General features: G+C 41.6%; 1 protein-coding gene and 1 long non-coding RNA gene across 2 annotated transcripts in view; one reads left to right on the top strand and one right to left on the bottom strand.

Annotated features, from left to right (window-relative positions):
* Positions 1–14,034: 14,034 nt before the first annotated feature.
* osbp (oxysterol binding protein) overlaps positions 14,035–25,569 on the bottom strand; it is a 67,077-nt gene continuing 55,542 nt past the window's right edge. Inside the window, exons 24-25 of the mRNA XM_082164279.1 lie at positions 25,349–25,500; positions 14,035–14,292 (exon numbers count right to left, since the gene is read on the bottom strand). The gene's annotated coding sequence lies outside the window, so the exon portion shown is untranslated. The remainder of the gene's footprint in view (positions 14,293–25,348; positions 25,501–25,569) is intronic.
* Positions 14,651–25,569, top strand: part of LOC309494844 — a 34,512-nt gene continuing 23,593 nt past the window's right edge. Inside the window, exon 1 of the long non-coding RNA XR_014204443.1 lies at positions 14,651–15,092. This is a non-coding gene — a long non-coding RNA (uncharacterized lncRNA). The remainder of the gene's footprint in view (positions 15,093–25,569) is intronic.

Here is a 25,569-nt window from a genome sequence, read left to right as displayed (position 1 = left end):
ATTGTAAATAAGTAAAGACAAGCATTTATGAGTATTCAAGGTAAGGCTTTAGAAATTTAGACAAACAAATAGCTGTAAATCAAACTGTGTTTTTCTTAAATATTACAAACAAGCAAATGACCAGCACAATAAGCAAAAAAGCAAAAAGCAAAGTGCAGTCATCCCAGGTAGTTTGGTGTGACCTTTGACCCTGCAGTGACTGATGTGAAGCTGGAAACTGTGAGTGTCTTTTGGATTGTTGATGGAAATAAGGAGAAGGATTCGGATCATACATAGTTTGTCTGAGGAATTCTGCACGGTTCAAACTTTTAATTTCCTTCAGAAGATCAATGCTAATGCGGTAAATGTGATTCTGGTCAAACTTCAGCAGATCTGAGTGTTGTGTCACATAAATGCTGTGAAACCTGTTCCACTCTGAGTCAAAGGAAACAATAATGCGATCAGTGTTGCTTTTATCAGACCATCCTTTGTATTTCTCAGTGACATAACCTGGCAGTGAGTCAGTTTTTTTCAGGTTGCCCACCTCATAGAATGTGAGATTAGAGTAAGGAAGAAGTCCTTCCCTATTATGGAACAGACAAAAGCCAAAATCTCTATGTGCAGGGTTGCAGAGTGCAATTATACAACCATTGTCAATCTGAACACATTCATGAGCAAACCACCACAGCAAGTTCAGACCGTGTCTGGGAGGAGGCCGACCGAACTTGGACTCTCTCAGATCAGACAAATTATTCAGAGTCCTCATCGTGTTCCTGACAATCCTGCTGGAAAAACAAAATGTTCACTCTCAGTAAAAAAATGACAAAAGCTATCACTGGGTCAGTCAGTACCCTTTCCAAACATATACTTTTATATCTAATTTACTCCTAAAGGGGGCATATTAGTAGCTGAATGGACCCTTTTGAAAGGATACTGCCCCAGTGACAGCTGTTGTACCTTTTGTGATAGTGTAAAGAATAGAACCGGTTTTACTCCTATGACTTGGGGGCACTTGTCGTTAGAGAAAAGGTTTGTAAGGATTTTTTCAAAATGAAATCCACAATTACAGAAAAAAATGCACATGTAAAAACCAGATGACCATAAAGGAACATTAAAAGTTTTGGTAAAACACATCTATCACTTACTCTAAACTACAAGCAGAAAGACCTCAGAAAGATCCTCCAAGACTCTTACAGTCAGTTGAGGGAGATGAAGGGTTAATCTATTCTGTCGTGACAAGATTTTTTACAAGTAAAAACAAGCAAGTCCAGATTGTAAAATTTTTTCCATTCATACTAAAGCAAAACAATGTTAAATACTCGATTTATTTCAAAATTATGTTAAGCAGTTAAATTATTACATAAACAAATGTATAAATAATTTTCTGGTATGTACTCAAAATAAAATGTTGTTCACAATGAGGTTTGCAATGCCTCTAAAGTTAATAATTGTGGTTTAATAGTAAAGTAATAAATGAATAAAAATTAGAAAATGAATCAACCTCACCTTGTTGAAGTGAAGACTGACACGTCTTTGTGTGGGCCGTGCAAAGATCTGCTAACAGAAACAAATGCTGTTTCATGTCAGTGTCAGGGGAGGAGAGACTCCACAAGGAAATATTTGGTTGGCAAATAGAGAGAAGGGAAAGAATCATTCATAGAGGATTTGATTAATTACTATATAACTACGGGGGCTATCCAGAAATTAACCATGTCGTGCCAGTGATTAAAAAAAAAGTGATTTGCTCAAATTATTCATATAAAAGAATTATAACAATAATTATTAATAATCTCTCTGTGTTACTTTCATTAAAAAAAAATACTTTTTAAAGTGGGGTCAGTTGACACATGCACAGTATAAGTGTAGGCTATTTATGAATGAACAAACAACAGGAAAAAGTATTGTATGACACTGAAACATTGCACATGGTTGGACAACTTTTTTTCTTTTTTTTTTTTTCCTGCTAGAGATACTCAGCTGAGCATGAACCCTCACATTCTTTGCACCTGCTGATAATGCATACTGAACAAGAGGTTCATTTACACAAACAATAAGAAACAACAGTTCAAAGCGTGAGTTTCCAAAGCAACTTTATTTAAGACCAAGCCAGAGAAACTACTTGTATATGATTATATCAAGAGAGAGAACTTGAACAATAGTGGCGGGAGACGTGAGGCTAAAAAAACAAACAAAAAAAACAAACATTTTTTGAATCAATTGAACCAATTTCACTCGAAACTCGAGGACATCTGAAGCAAAATTTTCGAAATCATTTATCAGTAATTGATACTTGAATCAGTTCTATATAAATTATTATAATGTTTTGCCTACTCATAATAATCATGGAAAAAATGACAGCAGGTTATTGCTAAGCTGATATTTCTTTTTTAAAGAATGGCACACCACCAGGAGGATTTGTTTTCAGGTGCCGTCTCACAATTACACTGCTCTTCAAAAGATAAATTCTCTCCAGTGTTGGAGAGCTCGGAGAGATACTGATCTCGACTCTTGTTCTTGATGATCTGGAGGAGGCCCTGACTCACACGGAAGGTTTTGCTGCTGTCGAATCGTTTCGGGTCGCTGTGTTCAGTCACATACACCCTGTTGAATCTGCCATTGGCGTCCAGACGCACAATAACCCGGTCCTTGTTATTGTCAGGAATATTGCGGCTGTAATTTGCCCTGACATAATTTGGGAGCTTGTCTGCTCCTGGATAATTCAGGTTGCCCACCTCATAGTATGGGAGATTCTGAATGGGCAATAGATGATCATCCTCCTCATCTTCAATTCTGTTTTCAAACTTGTGGAAGCCAAAGTCTCCATTTTGAGGTCTATAGTCGGAGACAATATCACCACAGCTGAAGTCTATGTAGTCTTGAGCAAACCAGTACAACAGATTCAGGCCATGTCTCGGTGGGAACGGCTGACCGAAGCCTGATTGTTTCAGCTGGGACAGTTCATTCAGTGTCTCTTTCACCATGATGGAGGACTGTGTGAGAGATAAATAAAAAATAGGAAAAAACACAATTTAAAATAATAGTTAAAAACAGTCAATGAGGCAAATCAGTCAGCTCTCAAATATATAGTGTTAAAGCAGTTATGAAAGTTGAAAATCCCAAAATGTACCTTTTATAAAGACTGATCCTTCAAGCTTTAGTCAAACTTTGAGGCGAGTTGAATTCTCTTCTTCTAAGAGAAAGTCCCTGAAATGGAAGAGAAATGCATCATGGGTGTTTACAATTTGTATATCTTTATGAAAGACGCATATACACAAGTGTGCTTTTGGTTGGCAAAAACAATTCATTCATAAACAACAGAAAACAACTGAATGTGTGTAATGTAAAGTAAAGCAATCGATTTAGTAGAGGCATAGAGATAAAAAGCAATCGAACTCTTACGCGTACCTTTATCTTTGAAAATTGATGTACTCTTATTGCAGAAATGTCTTGCGTGGTGTGGTCTTTAGAAGATGAGGAGAATGAAAAGCTCATTAGCTGGAAAACAAACTGAACCAGATTGACAATATCACAGGTGTGTCCTTTAAAAACGTTGTCGTTCCTGTCTTAGGTGTCAAGACAAAGTGTGTTTTTGTCGGCCTAACTTCTTTGACGTAATGTAGAGAATGGAATAAGTTTTCTTTCTCTTTGTACTTTATATCAATATAAGATTGTCCAAATCAATGTGATACATGTTAGGTCAAAAGTAGTCAGATTCCTATTACTTGAAATGTGTAACATAATAAATTGTAAAAAAAAAAAAAAAAAATTTGTAATGAAATGACATATATATATGTGTGTGTGTGTGTGTGTGTATTGTATATACATATTAAAACCACTGACAGGGGATGTGAATAACATTGATTAAATCGGTAAAATGGCATTTGTCAGTCAGTTTGTCAGTTCTTAAAGGTGCTGTATGTAAATTTTTCACTCTAATAAAGCATAAAAATACCATACTATGTTTGCAGATATTTAGAAAACATGCTGAGTTCACAAACTCATTTCTCTGAAAAACACTTCTACAGTTATTTTACTTTGAAATCTGCATTTGGTGTCCGTGTGACTCCGCCCACTGCCAGTTCCCCCAATAGTATTTCGACACCCCGGGATGCCGGATGGCAGGAGAAACAGCGTATTGCAGCCAGAAAACAAACTGGGTCAGAGATTGCAGATTTTACCCAACCTAAAAAGCCTCAGTATCCATCTAAAAATCTCTATTAACGAGAGCATATTAAAACGCGGATAAATCAACTCATCCAACTTACTCGTAAGTCTCCTCGGCTTTCATTGTCAATTGCACTCGCTCCTGTTGCGTGTTCTCAAACTGGCAACTCGTGTGAGTGTTGAGTCTGAGGAGGAGGGGAAACAACGATCTCCGATATTTTGAATTTGGACTGCAGTACCTATTTTCTTTCTGCAGTCTTTCTTACAGACAGCACCTTTAAATGCCATGCATTTGAAGCAGGAAAAATGGCCAAGCAAAAAGATCTGAGTCACTTTGACAAGAGCCAAAGAGTGATGGCAAGATGACTGGGTCAGAGCATCTCCAATATGGCAAGTCTTGTGGGGTGTTCCCGGTATGTTAGTACCCACCAAAAGTGGTGCGAGAAAGGACAACAGGTGAACCAGCATCAGGGTCATGAGGGTGGGGAGCGAAGACTAGCCCATCTGGTCCAATCACACAGAAGAGATACTGAATGCTGCCCATGAAAGGTGTCAGTACATTATAGTCTGCTGCGTTTGCCCATGATGACCCCTGTCCATCGCCGAAAGTGCCTACAATGGGTATGCAAGCCTCTGAACTGGCCAATCCAGTAATGGAAGAAAGTTGGTAGGTCTGGTCAATGTGCCATTTACCTGGGGAAGCAGGATGCATTGTGGGAAGAAGGCAAGTGGAGGGAGTGTGGAGGTGGAGGGAGACCGGGCATTCATGTGGATGTTACTTTGACACTTACCACCTACCTAAAGATTGTTGCAGACCACGTACACCCTTTCATGGCAAAGGTGTTCCCTGATGGCAGTGGCCCCTTTCAGCAGGATAATGCCCTTACAGAAAAACCACATGAACTTCCCATGTTGTCCACATGTGATCACATGTGAACTGTTCCAAAACCACCTCCCAGACAGCAACACAGTGTCGGCCCAGATCCGGCCCACATCTGGGCCGTGTGGCATCCATATGTGGGCCGGATCTGGGCTGACACTATGTTGCTGTCTGGGCCGTTTCCCATGTGCAAAGTATGTCTGCATCCAAAATCAAATACTTCTCTACTATAGTAGGCAAAAAACAGTGTGTGAAACAAGTAGTGTGTCTGAATTCACAGTATTCAAATATGCAAAAAGTACCCAAATTATCCAGTGCGAGACTGATGTGAAGAATGTATCCGAATATGCCTACTTCCCTACTTTATAGTAGGTAAAAACGGTATATGTGTTGAGATTCTGAAGTGTGCATCCGATGAATACTTTCCAGGAGGCCACGGGGAGGAATCGTCATTTTCGCTGAATTTTTGCCATTTCATCGATATTTTTGCCAAAAGCCATTTTTGCCTTGTCAGCTTCTTCAACCTCAATTTGGTAATAACCAGATTATAGGTCCAGTACTGAAAACCACGTAGACCCCGTTAAAGCCATGAATGTGTCTTCAAGTTTGGGGAGTGCATATGTATCCTTGATGGTCTTTTGATTTAATTTCCGATATAGTCAATGCATAATCGGATGTCGCCACTCTTCTTTCTGACTACAACAAAGGGAGAAGAGTAAGGAGATTGAGATTCTCGTATGACTCCCACATTGAGTAATTCCTGAAGGTGTTTCTTTACGGCTTCAAGATCCTCTGGATGTATGGGCCTTGCCCGAAGTTTGAAGGGCGTTTCATCCACAAGATTGATCCGATGCTTGACCTTATCGGTGCACCCAAAGTCTTGAGGATGCAAGGAAAATACCTCTGGCATTTCCTGTAGCCGCCTGTAGCTGCTTTTCCATTCTGGCAGAATGGGTGAATCACCAAAACTGAACTCGAGAACAGATTTTGGAATGGGTTCTACAACACTCCCATGATCGGACTGTTCAGAGCACACAGACTGGATCGCCTTCAATTCAGCCAACACACATCTAGGAGGAATTGTAATGTCGGAATTGTAAAAAATGGAGGAGAACGGAGACACGGCTGTTTTCAAGTGTAAGTACAACAGAGCAAAACCGCGGATCATTGTGTTTATATCGCACTTATTTAACAACTGATGAGGAAACTGATTTAAAGATTTAAAAACATTAATATATATTAAATACTGAAGTTGCTGTAAAAACATGTTTCATTTTCATATAGCTACCAGTCGTGCTTCATTAAGCACACATACTTCTCAAGATCTGTTAAACTTCGTTTTCTGGAAAGTATTGACTTAACTGGGTACAATATTTCTTTAAAAAAGTTTATTTTGATCCTCAAATCAATCACACATTTTCATTTCTGTAAACAACATGCATCCATACTCCAAACCGCTTATCTTTTTTTATTGTGTAATGTATTTATATATTTATACCCATTTTTTATAGTCAATATACAGTATATACTGTATATACATATTTGTTGATATTTTCTTTGACATTTTGAAGTAATCCTAAAACAACTTGACTACATTATTTAGGTGTGTTTGATTAGGACAGGTGCAAGACAGTTGAGTGCTTCTGGCTCAGAAACGTCTCGGTTACGTATGTAACCCTCGTTCCCTGAGTAGGGAACGGAGACGTTACGTCGGATGACGACGAATGGGGTTTCGCTTAGAAATCCTATCATCTTCGAGTATTAAAACACGAGCCAATGGCAAAGAAATGCCATGGGTCTGCGGAATTTGCATTGCGTAACTCCGCCCCACCCTGGGGGTATATAAGGAAGTACGCTGCAACATGCAGATATGTCTTCGCTGAGGAGCCGAGACTGAACTCAGGCGTTCCAGCGGTACAGCGGAAGTGGCAGGGAGACGTAACGTCTCCGTTCCCTACTCAGGGAACGAGGGTTACATACGTAACCGAGACGTTCCCTTTCGTTGTCACTCCGAGTTACGTCGGATGACGACGAATGGGGTTCCCGTATAATCACGCCACCTCTCGACTGTCTTCCAGTGCCCTGCGTAAGTCTGAGCTCCCTGTCGTGAGACTAGCACGGACGAAGGAGTCCTACTTAACACAGGAATACCAAGGTACACTGGGAAGCATATCCAGTGGAAATATGCAATCATGCCCAACCCGAAGGGGGGGACTTGGAATACACATATGACCCCGAAGGGCTGCATACGGAGTAACACTGGGGTGTCCAGCCGCAGGTGGAATATTTCAACCCCAGGGGTGGCAAGGCGGCTTGCCAAGGGAAAGACACATGCTCAAAGAGGCTTACAGTGGAATACACATGTGGGGGTCGCCCGAAGGGAACCATGCACATGGTGGCACCTAGCCAAGCGCGAAAGCTGCCCGTGGCATAACTCTGGCGTTGACGTCATCAGTGCTGGAGGAGACTCAGGGCTTATGAGGCTCACCTGAGGAAATATCGCACGTATCCCGTCCGTGGAGAGGAATGGCGAGCAAGCGAAGACACCTGAGCAGAATCTAGTACCGGCTAGTTGAAGCGAGTACATGAGAAGAAACTGGCTCTACTCGGAGATTGTAAAATCTCGCAAATGTGTTAGGTGTCGCCCAGCCTGCAGCTCTGCAGATGTCTGTTAGCGAGGCGCCATGCGCTAGAGCCCAAGAGGATGCCACACTCCGAGTGGAGTGGGCCGTCACACCAAGGGGGCACGGTCGACCTTGCTGCTGGTAAGCCAAAGCAATGGCGTCCACTATCCAGTGAGACAACCTTTGTTTGGAGAGAGCCTTTCCCTTCAGCTTCCCACCATGACAGACAAAGAGCTGGTCTGAGGTCCTGAAACACTGCGTTCTGTCTACGTAAGCACGAAGGGCGCGTACTGGACAGAGCAGTGCCAAGGCTGGGTCTGCCTCCTCCAAGGGCAGCGCTTGCAGGTTCACTACCTGATCTCGAAAGGGTGTGGTAGGAACCTTGGGCACATATCCAAGCCGGGGTCTCAGGATCACGTGAGAGTTAGCCGGCCCGAATTCCAGGCACGCTTCATCAACCGAAAATGCCTGCAGGTCCCCTACCCTCTTGATGGAGGCCAATGCAACCAGGAGCGCTGTCTTCATTGACAGGAACTTAAGCTCCACTGAATGCAAAGGCTCAAATGGAACCCTCTGCAGGGCAGTCAGAACCACTGCGAGGTCCCAAGAGGGTACGAGGGGAGGGCGAGGAGGATTTAGTCTCCTCGCTCCCCTCAGGAACCTGATGATCAGGTCATGCTTCCCCAGAGACTTACCTTCAACTGCATCGTGATGTGCGGCAATGGCGGCAACATACACTTTCAGGGTGGAGGGAGACAGCCTTCGCTCCAACCCTTCTTGCAGGAAGGAAAGCACGACACTGATCGGGCATTTCGTGGGTTCTTGCTGTTTAGAAGAACACCAGTTGACGAAGAGGTTCCACTTCAACGCATAGACATGTCTCGTGGACGATGCTCTAGCGGAAGTGATGGTAGCCACCACCGCTGGTGGTAGGGTACTCAAACCTGCCTCGTCCCGTCCAGAAGCCACACGTGGAGGTTCCAAAGACCGGGACGAGGGTGCCAAAGGGTGCCCCGTCCCTGAGAAAGGAGGTCCTTCCTCAGAGGAATTGGCCAGGGAGGTGCTGTCGCAAGGAGTATGAGTTCTGAGAACCAGGTGTGGCTGGGCCAGTATGGGGCAACCAATATAACCTGCTCCTTGTCCTCCCTGATCTTGCGCAGGGTCCGCGCAAGAAGGCTCACTGGGGGAAACGCATACTTGCGTAGGCCCCGCGGCCAGCTGTGCGCCAGTGCATCCGTGCCGAGCGTGCCCTCGGTCAGGGAATAAAACAGGTCGCAATGGGACGAGTCGTGGGAGGCAAACAGGTCTACCTGTGCGTCGCCGAACTGATCCCAAATCAGCTGAACCGACCGGGGATGGAGTCGCCATTCTCCAGCGAGAGGCTGAACTCGAGACAGCTCGTCGGCCGCCTGGTTCAGGTGTCCCGGGATATAAATGGCTCGAAGCGACCTCAGATGCTTCTGACTCCATATAAGGAGGTGGCGGGCGAGTTGCGACATACGGCGGGAGCGTAGACCACCTTGATGGTTGATGTACGCTACTGTTGCGGTATTGTCTGATCGGACTAGTACGTGCTGACCCCTGAGCAACGCATGGAAACGGTGCAGGGCGAGACGTACAGCCAGCAACTCGAGGCAATTGACATGCCAAAGGCGCTGGGGTCCTGTCCAGGAGCCCGCGGCAGCATGACCATTGCACATGGCGCCCCAGCCCGTGGTGGAGGCATCTGTTGTGACAACAACATGCCGGGAAACTCGTTCTAAGGGCACTCCGGCCCGTAGAAAGCTGAGGTTCGACCACGGGGTGAAGGTCTGACGGCAGGCCGGAGTCACTGGGACCCGGAGCTTGCCGTGTTGCCATGCCCACCTCGGGACTCGATCGCGAAGCCAAAGCTGAAGCGGTCTCATATGAAGCAATCCGAGCGGCGTTACTGCGGCTGCGGATGCCATATGCCCCAGGAGCCTCTGAAAAAGTTTCAGTGGGACCGCACTCTTGCCCTCGAACTGGCGAAGACAAGTCAGCAGTGACTGCGCGCGCTCGCTCGTAAGCTGCGCGCACATGGCGACCGAGTCGATTTCCATACCGAGAAAAGAGATCCTCTGCACTGGGCAGAGTTTGCTCTTCTCCCAGTTGACCCGAAGGCCCAGACGAGCTAGGTGCCGGAGCACAAGATCCCTGTGTTCGCAAACCTGGTCTCGAGAGTGAGCTAGGATCAGCCAGTCGTCGAGATAGTTCAGGATGCGAACCCCGTGTTCCCGGAGGGGAACAAGGGCTGCCTCGACGACCTTCGTAAAGACGCGAGGAGACAGGGCTAGCCCGAAAGGGAGAACCGCGTACTGGTATGCCCGCCCCTCGAAAGCAAACCGTAGAAACGGTCTGTGTCGAGGTAAAATGGAGACATGGAAGTAGGCGTCCTTCAGGTCGATCGCTGCAAACCAATCCTGTGGCCGCACACACTCGAAAATGCGTTTGGCCGTGAGCATCTTGAACGGCAGCCTGTGGAGGGAGCGGTTCAGGACGCGCAGGTCCAGGATCGGTCGTAACCCACCCGATTTCTTCGGAACAATGAAGTAAGGGCTGTAGAAGCCGGACCTCATTTCGGCTGGAGGGACAATCTCGATCGCACCCTTCGCCAGTAGGGTGGCGACCTCCGCTCTCATGACAGGGGCATTGCCACCGACCATAGTGAAGCGGACTCCGCTGTAGCGGGGAGGAGATCGCGCGAACTGAATCGCGTAGCCGAGCCTGATGGTTCTCGCGACCCAGCGGGACAATCTGGGAAGCTCTAGCCAGGCTTCCAGAAAGTGCACCAGCGGGGTCATACGAACCACAGACGTTCCGTCGGGGGTGCAGCGAGGCGGAATGACCGGCCCAGGCGTGGGTGGCATAGCGGCCCAGTGCGGGGGCACGGTCATTAGCCGCGTCCTGCCAGAGGAGGCCAGGGGAGGACCAGCGTCCCACAGGGGCGTGCTCTGGCAGGGGTCTGGCGACAGAGGGGGACGAGAGGAGCGTGGCCCGTGGGCGGCGCGTGCTCTCATCCGCACACTCCGTGTGCTCAGAGATGGGGTAGTGAGTTCTTTCTTTAACCATTTTAGGGTGCTGCCCGTCGTGGGACGAGCAGCGGGAATGGGAAAACCAAGGATTCTCCCCCGGCCCTCCACCGGGGGAAGGAGCGGCCCTGCAACCGGCTCCTGAACAGAACTCAACGCCATCTCTGAGCAGCCCGTCTCAGGAGCGCCGCTTAGCCTGGCGTTTAGCGGGGCACGGGGCGGGAGAGGGCTGTGGCGCCTTCCTACGGCTTCCTCTCCGACGCGACCCGGAAGCAGCGGACTGCTGGGGCCGATCGGGAGGGGGGGGAACCGTAGGAGGGCGCCCTCGGCGGCGAGCGGGCTGAGGCACCTGTGCCGACGGCTGCGCCGCCGGAGCAGCGGGCCGCCGGGGCAGGACGTGTTTTAAAGCCTCAGTCTGCTTCTGGGCAGTCGAGAACTGCTGGGCGAAGTCCTCGACTGCACCGCCGAACAGGCCAGCCTGGGATATGGGGGTGTCGAGGAACCGGGTCCGCTCGGCCTCCCGCATATCAGCCAGGTTTAGCCATAGGTGTCGCTCCTGGACCACCGAAGTGGCCATCACCTGACCCAGCGAGCGTGCGGTCACCTTCGTCGCTCGGAGAGCAAGGTCGGTGGCGGCACGCAACTCATCAAAGAGTGCTGGGTCAGACCTCCCCTCGTGCATGTCACGCAACATCTGGGCCTGGTAGACCTGCAGAGTCGCCATGGCATGCAGTGAGGAGGCCGCCAGCCCCCCAGCTCTGTAGGCCTTCGCCACAAGGGTGGAGGAGAACCTACAGGCCTTGGAGGGGTGCTTTGGGTCCCCGCGGGAAGAAGCACTCTGAGGACACAACTGCATCGCAACAGAGCGTTCAACCTGGGGAACCCCAGTGTACCCTTTGGCGGCCGCCTGATCAAGGGGAGGCAAGGCGGAGGCGGTCGCCGAGCGATCACGGGAAGACAATGGTGCCTTCCAGGACCTCGTGACCTCCTCATGCACATCCGGGAAAAAAGGCATTGGGGTTGGCCGCCGACGCGGATCAGCAGCCGCACCCAAAAACCAATCGTCCAGCCGCGAACGAACCGGCCCAGGTGGCGGGGACCACTCAAGACCGATCGCCGCGGCTGCCCGGGAAAGCATGGCCGTCATCTCGGGATCAGACTCGGACAATGCTGGGACACCCGAGGGTGGCAGCACAGCCGAATCCTCACTTCCCGAGGACTCCTGCCCACCTTGTGATGCAGCGATCGACATTGAGTCTTCCTCTGGAGCGCCGAATGAAACTCGCGGCAAGTCAGAGGACTGTACAGCGGTTTCCACGCGGACACTCGCGGGTTGCACGGGAACAGAGGGAAGTGTGGAGCGTGGAATAGTCGGCGCTTTGTTCCACACTGTAACCCTCAGATCACCCTGGCCGCCAGCCGAAGTACCAGCCCTCTCGGGACCAGTAGATCGGGGTGCGGATGAGGGGACTCTCACATTAAGATCATTGAGTCTCGATCTCAACCGTGCGATGGGCACGTTCCCGCAGTGGGAACATGACTCATCCACAAACGCTGCCTTGGCGTGATCGACACCCAGACACACAAGACAGCGATTGTGCCCATCAGAGTCAGATACAAATAGACCGCAACCAGAAGTGCACGGGCGAGGCATCTTTAAAAAGACGTGCCGCGTGCAATGCTCTTTTGTGAAAGGAGATTTCTCCGCAGAGTGTTGAAGCGACCAGGGAGAGAACACACAAACTCTGGCAAATCACTGCACAGATCAGCAGGGAATGTGCACTCGCTGGAACTCGCTGTCACACCAACACCTGGAGAGAGGCTCGTCTCGAAGAGATAAAGAGATGAACTCAGGATTTGGCTGTGGAGTGAAGTAGATCAACTTGGCTCCGAAGCGAAAACATATCTGCATGTTGCAGCGTACTTCCTTATATACCCCCAGGGTGGGGCGGAGTTACGCAATGCAAATTCCGCAGACCCATGGCATTTCTTTGCCATTGGCTCGTGTTTTAATACTCGAAGATGATAGGATTTCTAAGCGAAACCCCATTCGTCGTCATCCGACGTAACTCGGAGTGACAACGAAAGGGAACTACAGGTCTTCTCCCCCCAATAAAATAAAATATATGCTTTTACAGAGAAAATTATATTTATTGACACTTTGTGCATGATAAACTTACAAAAATACTCCTTAGGAAAACGAAAAAAAGAAAAGAAAAGAAAAACTACAACAAAGCAATAATAAAATAATATAACACAATGCTTTAGGCAAAAGCCCACGTTAAATGTTTTGCTCATGGAGACCAGGAACACCAACCTCTGGCTCAACAATATCCCCATTTTGAAGACCAATATTGTGCTTCATGCCTTAAAATAGCTCGAATGTAACTCGAAACCCTTGCCTAGAATGCACGGTTCTATTAATATACAAATGACCCCGCCTCCACTCACTCACAGCAGCTCAGAGATCCACTCGTTGACGATCACACGTTGACCTGATTGGTTACAAGGTTTCAAACCGTGTTTTTGAGACTGTCTTTGGTTCACTGCAGTTTTAAGCAGAAAATACTCAGCAATGGTGTTGACTTGTGAATTTACACGTCTTGAGAAAAACACCACATAGACATATAAACAACATTAAAAGCATGACTTTCACCACAGGGGGACTTTAAATATAGCCTTAGCATTTATGGGAAAGCTAATATATAAGTTTACACTGTAATTTAAATCACACAAGCACACTTGTTTGCAATTGTTTTGGAGCTTAATAGAGACAATTCTATGTTTGAAATATGCCATAGATAAACCAGCACAACAAATATAAACACAGAACTAGAAAAGCTTAATTACAACAAAAGTAATGGGAACATGTCTGCAAATATTCAGATTAATGGTTAATCAATATCGATTTTTAAAGTTGTCTCTATGGTGATAAAGAAAATTAGCAAAAATAAGCAAAATAATCAAAATCAGCACAAACAGCACAATCCAGCATGTTTCTCGACTCTGATTGAGGTTACTCTCCACTGACCGAGCTGGAGATGGAAACCGCATGCTCTGCTGTTCTATAGCAATCGGATAAGAAACATTCCAAGTTTTCCTGAGGAATTTGTTTCTGTGTAATCTTTTAATGGCCTTGATGAGTTTAATGCGAATGCAGTAGGTGTGATTGTGGTCAAAGTTCACTGGATCTGAGTGCTGTGTCACATAAATCCGGTCGAATCGTGGAGTGGACCAGTGAGATTTAAACAAAACAATGATGCGATCTGTGTTGCTGTCATCATCTGATCGTCCTGTGTCATCCTCAGTGACATATTCAGGCAGTGAGTCAGGGGTGTTCAGGTTGCCCACCTCATAGTACGGTAGGTCAGAGTAAGGAAGAAGTCCTTCCCTATTATGGAACAGACAAAAGCCAAAATCTCTATGTGCAGGGTTGCAGAGTGCAATTATACGACCATTGGAGTCGATATCAACACATTCATCAGCAAACCACCAGAGCAAGTTCAGACCGTGTCTGGGAGAAGGCTGACCAAACCTGGACTCTCTCAGATCAGACAAATTATTCAGAGTCCTCATCGTGTTCCTGACAATCCTGCTGGAAAAAAAGAGTAAAGAACAGGACTGATTTCCTTCAACAATAGTTTACTTACTTACTTACTTACTTACTTACTTATTTATTTAACAAACAGCCATTCAGTTTTTGTGGAGTAACATGAGTACACAGTAGGTTTCATTTCTCTTTAAACCACACCCACCTACAGCACATCTGGACGACATTGCAAAGCGAGAGAGAATTTCAAATATGCTAACGGTTTATACGTCAGAGCTATTTGGTGTAGTTAAAAAAAGGATATGAAAGCAGCATTATCTGGTGTAAAGTTTAAAACGATCCTATATATTATGAAAGAAAAAAACAACAAAAAAGAAAAAAAAAGAACAGAATACTGTACCTTGTTCGCGGGCTGTGAGAGGATGTGAGTCTGTGCACGCGCTCACTTTACTATTTATGTGTCTGTCTGTCATAGTGGGCGGTGAAAAATACGTAAAAAACTCCGTACAAAAACTAACATTGGACTTTTATGGATGATTATCAAGGGATGAACATTTATCAGAGAAACATTTATGTAGACTAAACCTACACTAGACTCATGAATAAAAGTTGAATAACAATGTCAGTCTTTTAAAAAATATATAACTTTTACGGAAATTAAAACGTTTGCTAATGTAGGCTACTTGGTTCAGCTTTTACTTGACATTTTTCCCTTCTCACAGTACTAAAAGTGTTAATAAAATACGTTTTGTTGTTGTTATTGAAGGAGTGATGCTTTCTACAGCTGCAGAAGAACAGATGAATAACTGGGAAAGTGAAACTAAAGCTGACGGACAGTAGCACGGGTTTGTAAGATGAGAAAAACTCTTAGATATTATTATATTTATAAAGGCATAGTGTCATGCCATTTAACTAATATTAAATATAAATGGCTGTTTAAAATTGCCATGTATATGTCTATATATGTCACTGTTTAATTTATTTTTGAAAGTCAGTTTCTGTATCAGACACTTAAAGCGATGACTAAAGTTACATTTTCAACTGTTGCTGTCCAGGAAAAAAGATGCAAATAATTAATTGACCAATATGTGTTCTTGAGTAGGGGAGACCGGGGATGGTTGTAACAATTTTGACCTTTCTGTCTATAGCTTGAAGTACTTTGAAGTCAGTGTGTTCAAAATGTGATCCAAACTAGTTACAAGTGTCTGCTATTAAATGACATAGCTATTATCTTTGCAACACAAACAGAATATGCATGGTTTAGTTTCAAACACGAGGAGTGAAATGTTACAATTCACCCCATAGTCAGGTTAGTTGTAACATACCCTGGGGTGAGATGTAACATTATGAAATAAGGATTTTGACAAAAAAAATATTTTGAAAGGTTTTTATTCAACACTGACTTTTCAATATAACTGATGTGTGTATCACTCTTAGTAATTGACCATAATAAAATGAACTTGAACACTTGAACATTCTATTTGTGTAAGCATGGTTGTTACTGTAAGTCTATAGTATTGGCCATAATAAAATTTTGTTTCATTGTTGTTACAACTAACCCAGAGTCATGTAGCCATGAACTAGCTCACCTTACAGCTAACAGGCAAAACATTAGCACTAACAACTTGCATGGAAAATATCTACACAGACACACAATAACCATAATAAAAGTTTGAGGAGTTTAACTACAAAGCAGAAATTCCCATAACAAAAACAAAAAAAGTAAAAAAAAAGTAACTTTCTTATCTTAAAATTGTTTTTTCCACTCTAACATGTGCTGTGTCTGCCACAGGGCTCTACTTTATCACATGTGGAATAAGAACTAAACTGAGGATGTGCGAAGTGAATCAGGTGATTTGTAACTAGTTCCTGATTGGACAGATTGGAATTGTTACAACTGACCCGTGTTACAACCATCCCCGGTTTCCCCTAAAGAGGCGTTTTTGTATATCAGTTGTCAGTGAGCAGAGGTTAAATAGTACCTGAATGTATTTGTGCATAAATCAGCCATTCAGGGTAAAATATGAGTCTGAGGTGAATAAATAATAAACACATCAGTTCTTCCAGGGAGGGAGTGAGAGGTCAGCTGACTATGTAGGAAACCGAAACTGAAGCAGAGAGACAGCAGTGGGCGTGTCTAAGAAGATCATATGAGCAAACACACACATGACATAGTTTGAATCATATTAGATTTCATTAGTCTTTACTTTGTCATTACTTTTTCTCTTTTTTTTATGTCTATGCTTGTTGGGCATTCTCTGTAAAAATACAGCAATGGTAATTTATCATCAACATCAGAGGTCTTGAGTTTCACAAATGCGTCTATTAAAAACACAACAATATCGTAATTTTGACAATCTATTGAATTAATTTCCAATGTGTTGTTGCATCTTTGAATATTAACACATTTTAATAAATAAATAAACTAACTAGATCTTTGGCACATTTTTGTGACTTGACAGCCTATTGCAAATGTCACTGAACTAATGAAAGGAAGTTATTCATTTTATTACCAATATTGGATAGGATTTTACTTTGTGTTTCAAACAATCTTAAATATTTGACTATACATTATTGCAAAAAATCATCAATAAATAAACTTGGTGAACTCTGCAGAATTGGAAAATCTGTTATTCATTAAATTGTACAGGGGCCTATACCATGAAGCCGGTTTAGGTGTCTAGCCCGATATGTTTCAGTTTAGTTTGCGCCAACCCTGGGTTTTAGGCACCATGAAAGTGTTTTGGCTTATTATAGCTGTGTTCATCGCCATAGTAACTTACGCTCCGCGGCTAACCTGGTCCGGGGCAGGTGTTCCAGGTTGCAAACCGAACTTGGACCAATCAGCTATGAGCAAAGTGACACATGTCTGATGCGAAAAAGTCACTCCACTCCAAATTAAAGATCAAAGATCATGATTTTTAAGTACAAAATCGTCCAGCTTTTAATGCTTATTTAGAATAATAATTTTGTATGATTTAGATATTATTTATGTAATTATTATACCCTTAATCGATCACACATGTACAATTTTAGTTCATCAAGTATTATTATGCACGGTTTAATTGAATAAATATGTAAAGGTAATATAAATATGCTACGCTTTAGAATCAATAGTTAAAGCTATAAAATGACTACATGTGAGCTTAAAGGGTAACTAAACCCTAAACCAACTTTTTTTAGTTAATGATCTGTAAGAATGGGGCTTTATTAGTGCTGTTCATTAATTCGAGTAACTTTTTTGACATTTGGGTATAAAGTATTTTAATTCTACAATATATGGTGTAAAAACGTCTGAGTGCTGCCCTCTTCAGGTTGAACGGTGGCTACTGCAGTTGAATTTTCCTATTGGATGTTTGCGGTGCTGCATGACATAAGCTGTACTACGTGACGTAAGCAGGTTCCAGCTCACCACGCCCTTGGTACGAGTTACCACGCATAGTATTGCATCAGTTAGGATATCTTCAAGTTAGCATAGATTTATCTGTATTACAGTGGTCAGGAGGGTACGTATGTGTAGTGTTGCTGGTTGCAACAGCTGGATTGCATAACTTTCCAGCAGACTTGGAAATTAGGCGCCAGTGGTTGCCGCCTAGAGCTCAAGTATGCAACCTGCATTTTACGCGGGATTGCTTCTCCAACGCAATACGCTGATTTCACGCAGCCGCCATTTTGAAATCGAAAGTGAGGCTCCGGTGGGAAGAACCCCGGAAGTAAAGATAAACAACAATGCCTTGGATTACCAACCTGAAGCTGCTGCCGCGATTTACACTATTGGATGTTAATATTCAATATAGGATATGTATATAGTTAATTCCTGCTTCTGTTTTTACATTCTGAATTATATATAAAAAAATTATTTTATTTATAAATGAATTTCACTGTATATAGTCTAAAGTATGAAAGAAATGTATGTACATTTTTAGAATTGACACAACATCATTAAACACAACAATACGCCATCGCATTCACAACTCACCTGTGATTAAAGGCGACACTTCCGGTTTTCTTCCCACCGGAGCCTCGCTTTCGATTTCAAAATAACGGCTGCGTGAAATCAGCGTATAGAGGTGGAAATGGGCTTCTCCACACAGCTCGCGCTGAAAAGCGACTCAGTGCCAAACGCTGCTCCTCCTGCATGGACTCCACCACCGCAGCGGCATCTTGATGTGACATAAGTGCAATATGTTAAAATAAATGTATATGTAAATTGCTAGTGGTTACATGTCTGTTGTGCCTTAAGCCATGTCTTAAGTTTATGTTTAAAAGTTAATAAGATAAGATAATAAGAATAATTATTGTATTCTCTCAATTCAACAGGTAAACTATTCCAGTAGCGTGTAGCTCTAACTGAGAATGCCGTCTGTCCAAGCTTACTACGCCTGTATTGTATAATACAGTCCCCTCTACTAACTGCCCTTGTTACCCTACCTCTACTGTGTTTCTGCTTTATGAACTGGTTAAGTGGCGGAGGGGCTGGCCCATATAACACCTTATAAACAAGCCAAGCATCTAAAAATTTTTTTAAACTGTCTAAAGTGAATAGATTGTATTTGTTTATTATTTGACAGTGATGATAACTATTAACCCTTTCTATCAAGAGCTTTTATTGTCTGTTTGTACAGTGACTCGATTGGTTTCATGTATAATTTATTATTCATGTATAATTGTATTTTTCTTCACATTTATTTATTTTTTCATTGATTTATTTATACATTTATTTATTTCCACTTTCATTTTGAAAAAGTAGCTGAAAAAATTGAGATTCATTTTGGGAAAAGTAGCTATTCTTTTTGAAAACGTAGCAATTCATTTTGAAAAAGTACAGATTTACTTTGGGAAAAGTAACGATTCTTTTTTAGGAAAGTAGCGATTCATTTTGAAAAAGTATTGATTCATTTTGGGAAAAGTAGCGATTCATTTTAGAAAAAAATCACCGTTTCGTTTTAGGAAAGTATCGATTCATTTTTGAAAAGTATCGATTCACTTTGGGAAAAGTTTCGATTCATTTTAGAAAAAAGTAGCAATTCTTTTTGAAAAAGTTGATTCATTTTAGAAAAAAGTAGCGATTCTTTTTGGAAAAAATTTCGATTCACTTTGTGAAAAGTAGCTATTCTTTTTTTTAAAGGGTTAGTTCACCCAAAAATGAAAATTCTGTCAGTAATTACTCACCCTCATGTTGTTCCAACCGCGTAAGACCTTCGTTCATCTTCGGAACACAAATTAAGATATTTTTGATGAAATCTGAGAGCTGATAACTTCTCCGTAGGCTGCTAGGTGGCCCAAACTTGCTGGCCCAGAAAAGTTATTAAAGAGATCGTTAATATAGTCCAAGTGACTACCGTGGCTCAATCTTAAGTATATCAAGCGACGAGAATACTTTTTGTGCGCAAAAACAAACAAAAATAACGACTTTATTCCACTATTCATTTCCTTCTCTCTGGGCCTCGTAAGTGTTTTTGCGCAGCGCGTCTGTGTTACACGTCACCACGTAGGCTCACTATTGGCCGACGCTGGTCATGTGTGTGACGCGCAGCGCAAAAACACTACGCGAACCAACTAGTGGCCCAGAGAGAAGGAAATGAATAGTGGAATAAAGTCGTTATTTTTGTTTGTTTTTGCGCACAAAAAGTATTCTCGTCGCTTGATATACTTAAGATTGAGCCACTGTAGTCACTTGGACTATATTAACGATCTCTTTAATAACTTTTCTGGGCCAGCAAGTTTGGGCCACCTAGCAGCCTACGGAGAAGTGATCAGCTCTCAGATTTCATCAAAAATATCTTAATTTGTGTTCCGAAGATGAACGAAGGTCTTACGCGGTTGGAACAACATGAGGGTGAGTTTGAACATTTTTTTCATTTTTGGGTGAACTAACCCTTTAAAGTATCAGTTATTTTTGGTAAAAGTAGTGATTCATTTTTTAAAAGTATTTTGGTAAAAGTAGCGATTCATTTAAAAAAAGTAGCGATTCATCTTTGAAAAAGTAGCGATTCTGTTTAGGAAAGTAGCGATTCATTTTGGGAAAAGAAGCGATTTATTTTTGGAAAAGTAGCGATTCGTTTGGAAAAAGTAGTGATTCACTTTGGAAAAAGTATCGATTGACTTTGAAAAAGTAGCGATTCATTTTGGGAAAAGTAGCAATTCTTTTTGGAAAAAATATTGATTCTTTTTGGGGAAAGTATCGATTAACTTTGGGAAAAGTAGCGATTCTTTTTGGAAAAGTAGCTATTCTTTTTTTTTTAAGTATAAATTCATTTTGAAAAAGTATCAATTCTTTTTTGAAAAAGTATCAATTCTTTTTTGAAAAAGTATCGATTCATTTGGGGAAATGTATCGATTCATTTTGGAAAAAGTATCTATCCATTTTGGAAAACGTATTGATTCATTTTGGGAAAAGTGTCGATTCATTTTTTTTAAAGTTGCTATTCTTTTTAGGAAAGTATCGATTAACTTTTGAAAAAGTAGCGATTCATTTTGGGAAAAGTAGCGATTCATTTTAAGGAATGTAATGATTCTTTTTGAAAAAGTATCAATTCATTTCGTAAAAAATAGCACATTTTTGGGGGAAAGGTAGCAATTCACAGGGAACGCAAAAGTTTTGCGAGATTATAATAATTATAGTTACTAAGTTAACTAGTAGATACTATAGTTACTAAGACAGTTACAATCTACAATCAAAAAAGAAGATTGTTGTATCCATCAGTTTCTTGCACGTATCAGCTTCCAGTGTGTTGTGTGAGGTCAACGACTCCATATAGATGCTACTAATCTGGTTTTAAGTAATAGTCCAATAAATAGTTACTTTATAAAGTTTTAAATATTAATATTTTTCTTACACAAACTCATCGTTTTGCTTCAGAAGGCATTTATTAACCCCCCGGAGCCGTTTGGAGTTCGTTTATGATGGATGGATGCACTTTTTTGAGCTTCAGTCTGTTGGTTGCAATCCACTGCCATTATCAAGCTTGGAAGAGCCAGGACATTTATTGATATAACTCTGATTGTATTCGTCTGAAAGAAGAAAGTCATATACACCTAGGATGGCTTGAGGGTGAGTAAATCATGGGCTAATTTTCATTTTAAAACGAACTACTCCTTTAAAGACAACTGAGATCTTACAGTGTGACGAGCGATGATCATGTTGACAAGCAACAATCGTGAAGGACTATTATAAATCGCACAGTGTGCACCCGGCTTTACAGCGATGATCATGTTCGTACAGTCTGACAAGCAACAATTGTAAAGGACAAGGCTTTTATAAATCGCACAGTGTGCACAAGGCTTGATAAGAGTTTTATAGCCTTCGGTTATAACAGATATGGATGGTATTGTACCCATCACAGAAAACTTCCTGCATTTAAAAAAAAAAAAAAAAAAAAAAAACGATTAGCCTATTATATACTGAAGGAGAATTAATTTACTCAAACAATTAGAAATTAATGTCCAAAGCAATTTAATTTTAAAACAAGCAAAATGAACCACATTTATAATAGACAAGAAAGGCAACCAACAAACAACTCAGCATTTGTTATCATAAAATGAAACAGAGCATGAATAATATTAATGGGAGAAGCGCAGCTTTTTGAAACGTCGATTCCATTTAACCAATCGTAGGCTACTGCAAAATGAATCACTCGAAGCGCTCGAAACTCCGCAGGATATTGACACTAACATCTGCTGGTTAAAGTCATGTAGGCTAAATACATTCAAATAAACTTTTACTAACTTCAATTATTAAAATGACTCGATATAAGTGACAATCACACGTTTAATACATTTAATACATACCATCCTTACACCTGCACTGACATTTCAAATCAGTAGGATCAGGTAGGATGTAACGAAGCCTCGTTAGCTAAAACCACGTGAGTTAGACTCACTGAACGATTCATAAAGGCGCGAATTAACATCCATGTCCATCACTAATGAATGTTTTACTCAGATCAAGGTAAAATAAAAAATAATAATTGATATTAATCACGAATAAAATGAGTAGATTAACGGCAAGCAGCTCTTTAATCAATGGCACACCAAGAGTCGTTGTTAAACGGCGTCTCGTGGCCTAATGTCTCTGTAATCTGGCATGTTCTTCTGTGTCTTCTTAAAATAATAGTAAACATACAAGGAGCCAGTAATGAAAAAAACTACTCTATTGTCACACATGTTGTATGTGTGTTTGAACAGAAGCTCAAAGCTTTCCAGTGTGGAAAGAGAAACTGATGCAGGAACACATTAGAACAGGTGGGACTTCATGAATTTAATGTCTTATTCAGAGTTCATATTAAATAGTAGCCTATTATATATTATTGCAGCATTCACATTAAAACATATTATAATATATTAAGATTGATAGTTCAATCTTATATTGTTGGCACTTAATAGACATTTTACAGTGTTAAATAAAATAAAAACTAAATTACACAAACACAAGTCAATGTTTTTTGGGGTTTTAATACATTCTCTGTTTGTATATGTCAAAGAATAAGCACAACAATTATGAAACGAAATTACTATAAATCAGGGCGTAAAAACACAGAAGACATTGATTGGAGTGTGTCGCCCAATATTCAGATTAATATTAATGTTGATTCTTGGTCCTTCTAAATTTTTGGATATTTATTTACATTATTGTAAAGAACTATTAAAAAGAATCCAGTGATAAAAATGCAACGCTCAACATCGTATTTTATTCTATAAAATAATAAACACATAATTGTTTTTCATTTATTTCATTCCAATAAGCAATTGTCCCAAAGGAAACAAACTGCAACATACAGCTTCAAAATGAGCTAGAATAACAAACAGAAGTGGATGAAAACTATTTAAATTTAAACCATAAAATGACAATAGCAGCAATAATGAGTAACATTAAAATCCAGACGCAAATCAGCACACACCAGCATTTCTTACTCCGACAGGTTTCACTCTGCACTGGCAGAGGTGTGTGTGGCTGAGGTGTGTGTGGCTGAGGTGTGTGTGACAGTCTTGCTGGGACATGAGGATGATATGCCGTAGGTATGTCTATGGACACATACTGAGAAGGATTGGGTGGATTTTTGCGGATGGGTCCTCTGAGGAATTCCTCACGGCTTAAACCTTTAATGATCTTCATGAGTTCAATGCTAATGCAGTAAGTGTGATTCTGGTCAAAATTCACCATATCTGAGTGCTGTGTCACATAAATGCTCTCAAATATTTTCCTCCTAGAGTTGAACAAAACAATGATGCGATCTGTGTTGCTGTCATCATCTGTTCGTCCTGTGTAATATACAGTGACATATTCAGGCAGCGAGTCAGTGATGTGCAAGTTGCCCACCTCATAGTATGGTAGGTTAGTGTTAGGAAGAATTCTCTCCCTGTTATAGAATCGGTGGAAACCAAAAGCGCCATTAATAGGGTTGCAGAGAGCAACCATACGACTGTTGAAATCAATCTGAACACATTCATGAGCAAACCACCACAGCAAGATCAGACCGTGTCTGGGAGGAGGCCGACCGAACTTGGACTCTTTCAGATCAGACAAATTATTCAGAGTCCTCATCGTGTTCCTGACAATCCTGCTGGAAAAAACAGTGCACTTGTAATGCAATAAAAGTTATAATATTATGTTTTTTAATGTAAAATATACAAATACAGGGACAACTGCAAAATGTAAAACCAAGAAGCAACAGAAATCAGTTCGACCTCATTTAAATCAGTTCATTTCATCATTAGTAAAGTCTGCAGAATTGGAACGCCTGTTATTCATAAAGTGTATCATTGATCATGTTGATCATCACATGGTCATTTATTAAATATTTGGGGTAATGGTGATGAATGCTAAGAGTGTACTTAGCTCTGTTTAACAAATTTGAATCTATTCAGCAGATTTACTCTCAAAAGCAGCACATCAAAGTCTGTTTTGACCAAGACCAAACAGCAGCCTCACACATATGTGGTTTATGGGGACTCGACAAACTGTATATTCGATCACTTTACACTAATAATATGTGGTTTACACTATAGCTTACTAATCCTAACAATCACAGAAAGCTTTCTGCATTTTTTTTTAATAAACAACAACAACAACAACAACAACAAAAACCCACCGTTTAGTATTTTTTTAAGCCACAGGAAGTGCCCTCTGTAAAAAGTAATATGCCACATCTACTCGACAAAATGTTGGCAACAGATTACTAGCAATTTTATTAATTCAATTTAACAAATAAGAATTGAGTAAGAATGAATCAAAATTAATTCCTTAAAAGTCAACCATTTAAAATGAGTAAAATTAAAAAAAATAAAATCTGAATAACAGACAGACGTCAAAGATGAATTAAGAACTCTTTATTTTTTATTGCCAACATTGAAGACACCTGATGATAACAAGCAGAATCACAGAAGGAAAGAGAAACACAAGAACCACAACTGACTTCAGCCTCAGCCTTAGATGAAATCAACAGAAAATACATTAAATCTCTCTTATTAACCAGACTGACTTTATTTATGTCATTTGTCTACAGTTCTTTTTGAGAATTAACAGAAGTTTAGATGTTTATGGTTTATTGAAAATATGTGGTCGCCATTATGGTGCTCAGTGTTACCTTTAGTTTGGCAGTTTGACTCATGCTTTTTATGTTAGTTTGTGGCTTTTGTTATGGTGTTTGCTAAAGCATGTAAATTGTTGCAAAGAAAACCATAAACAAATTCATCTAAGGCGATGGCTGAAGTCAGTTGTAGTTCTTGTGTTTCTCTTTCCTTCTGTGATTCTGCTTGTTATCATCAGGGGTCTTCAATGTTGGCAATAAAAAATAAAGAGTTCTTAATTCATCTTTGACGTCTGTCTGTTATTCAGATATTTTTGTTTAAATTTTACTCATTTTAAATGGTTGACTTTTAAGGAATTAATTTGATTAATTCTTACTTAATTCTTATCTGTTAAATTTAATTAATAATATTGCTTGTAATCTGTTGCCACAATTTTATTGAGTAGATATAGCGTATTACCACCTTACATTGTAATACCTGTGTCATAATACACATTTGTGTTCCTCATAAACCACATATGCCAGGACAAGGGGAACTGGCAACAACACATTTACAGATACTGATTACTTACAAAGAACTGAGAAAAACTGATCCTTCGAAATGATTGCAGTGAGACGAAGGGTTAATCTGTAGTGCACTGATCTACCATTTCTGTAAAAGTAAACAGTTCAAAATCAATAACACACACACACACGCACACACACACACACACACACACACACACTGTATATATTAAAAAATGATACATCTTACCTTGTAGTGATACACCTTTGGCACTGACTGCCTCATTTA

The sequence above is a fragment of the Leuciscus leuciscus genome, assembly GCF_965113295.1.
Source record: "Leuciscus leuciscus genome assembly, chromosome: 3".
Lineage (NCBI taxonomy): Eukaryota > Metazoa > Chordata > Actinopteri > Cypriniformes > Leuciscidae > Leuciscus > Leuciscus leuciscus.
Note: the sequence above shows the minus strand (reverse complement) of the source record. Positions and strands in the feature narration are given on the sequence as shown.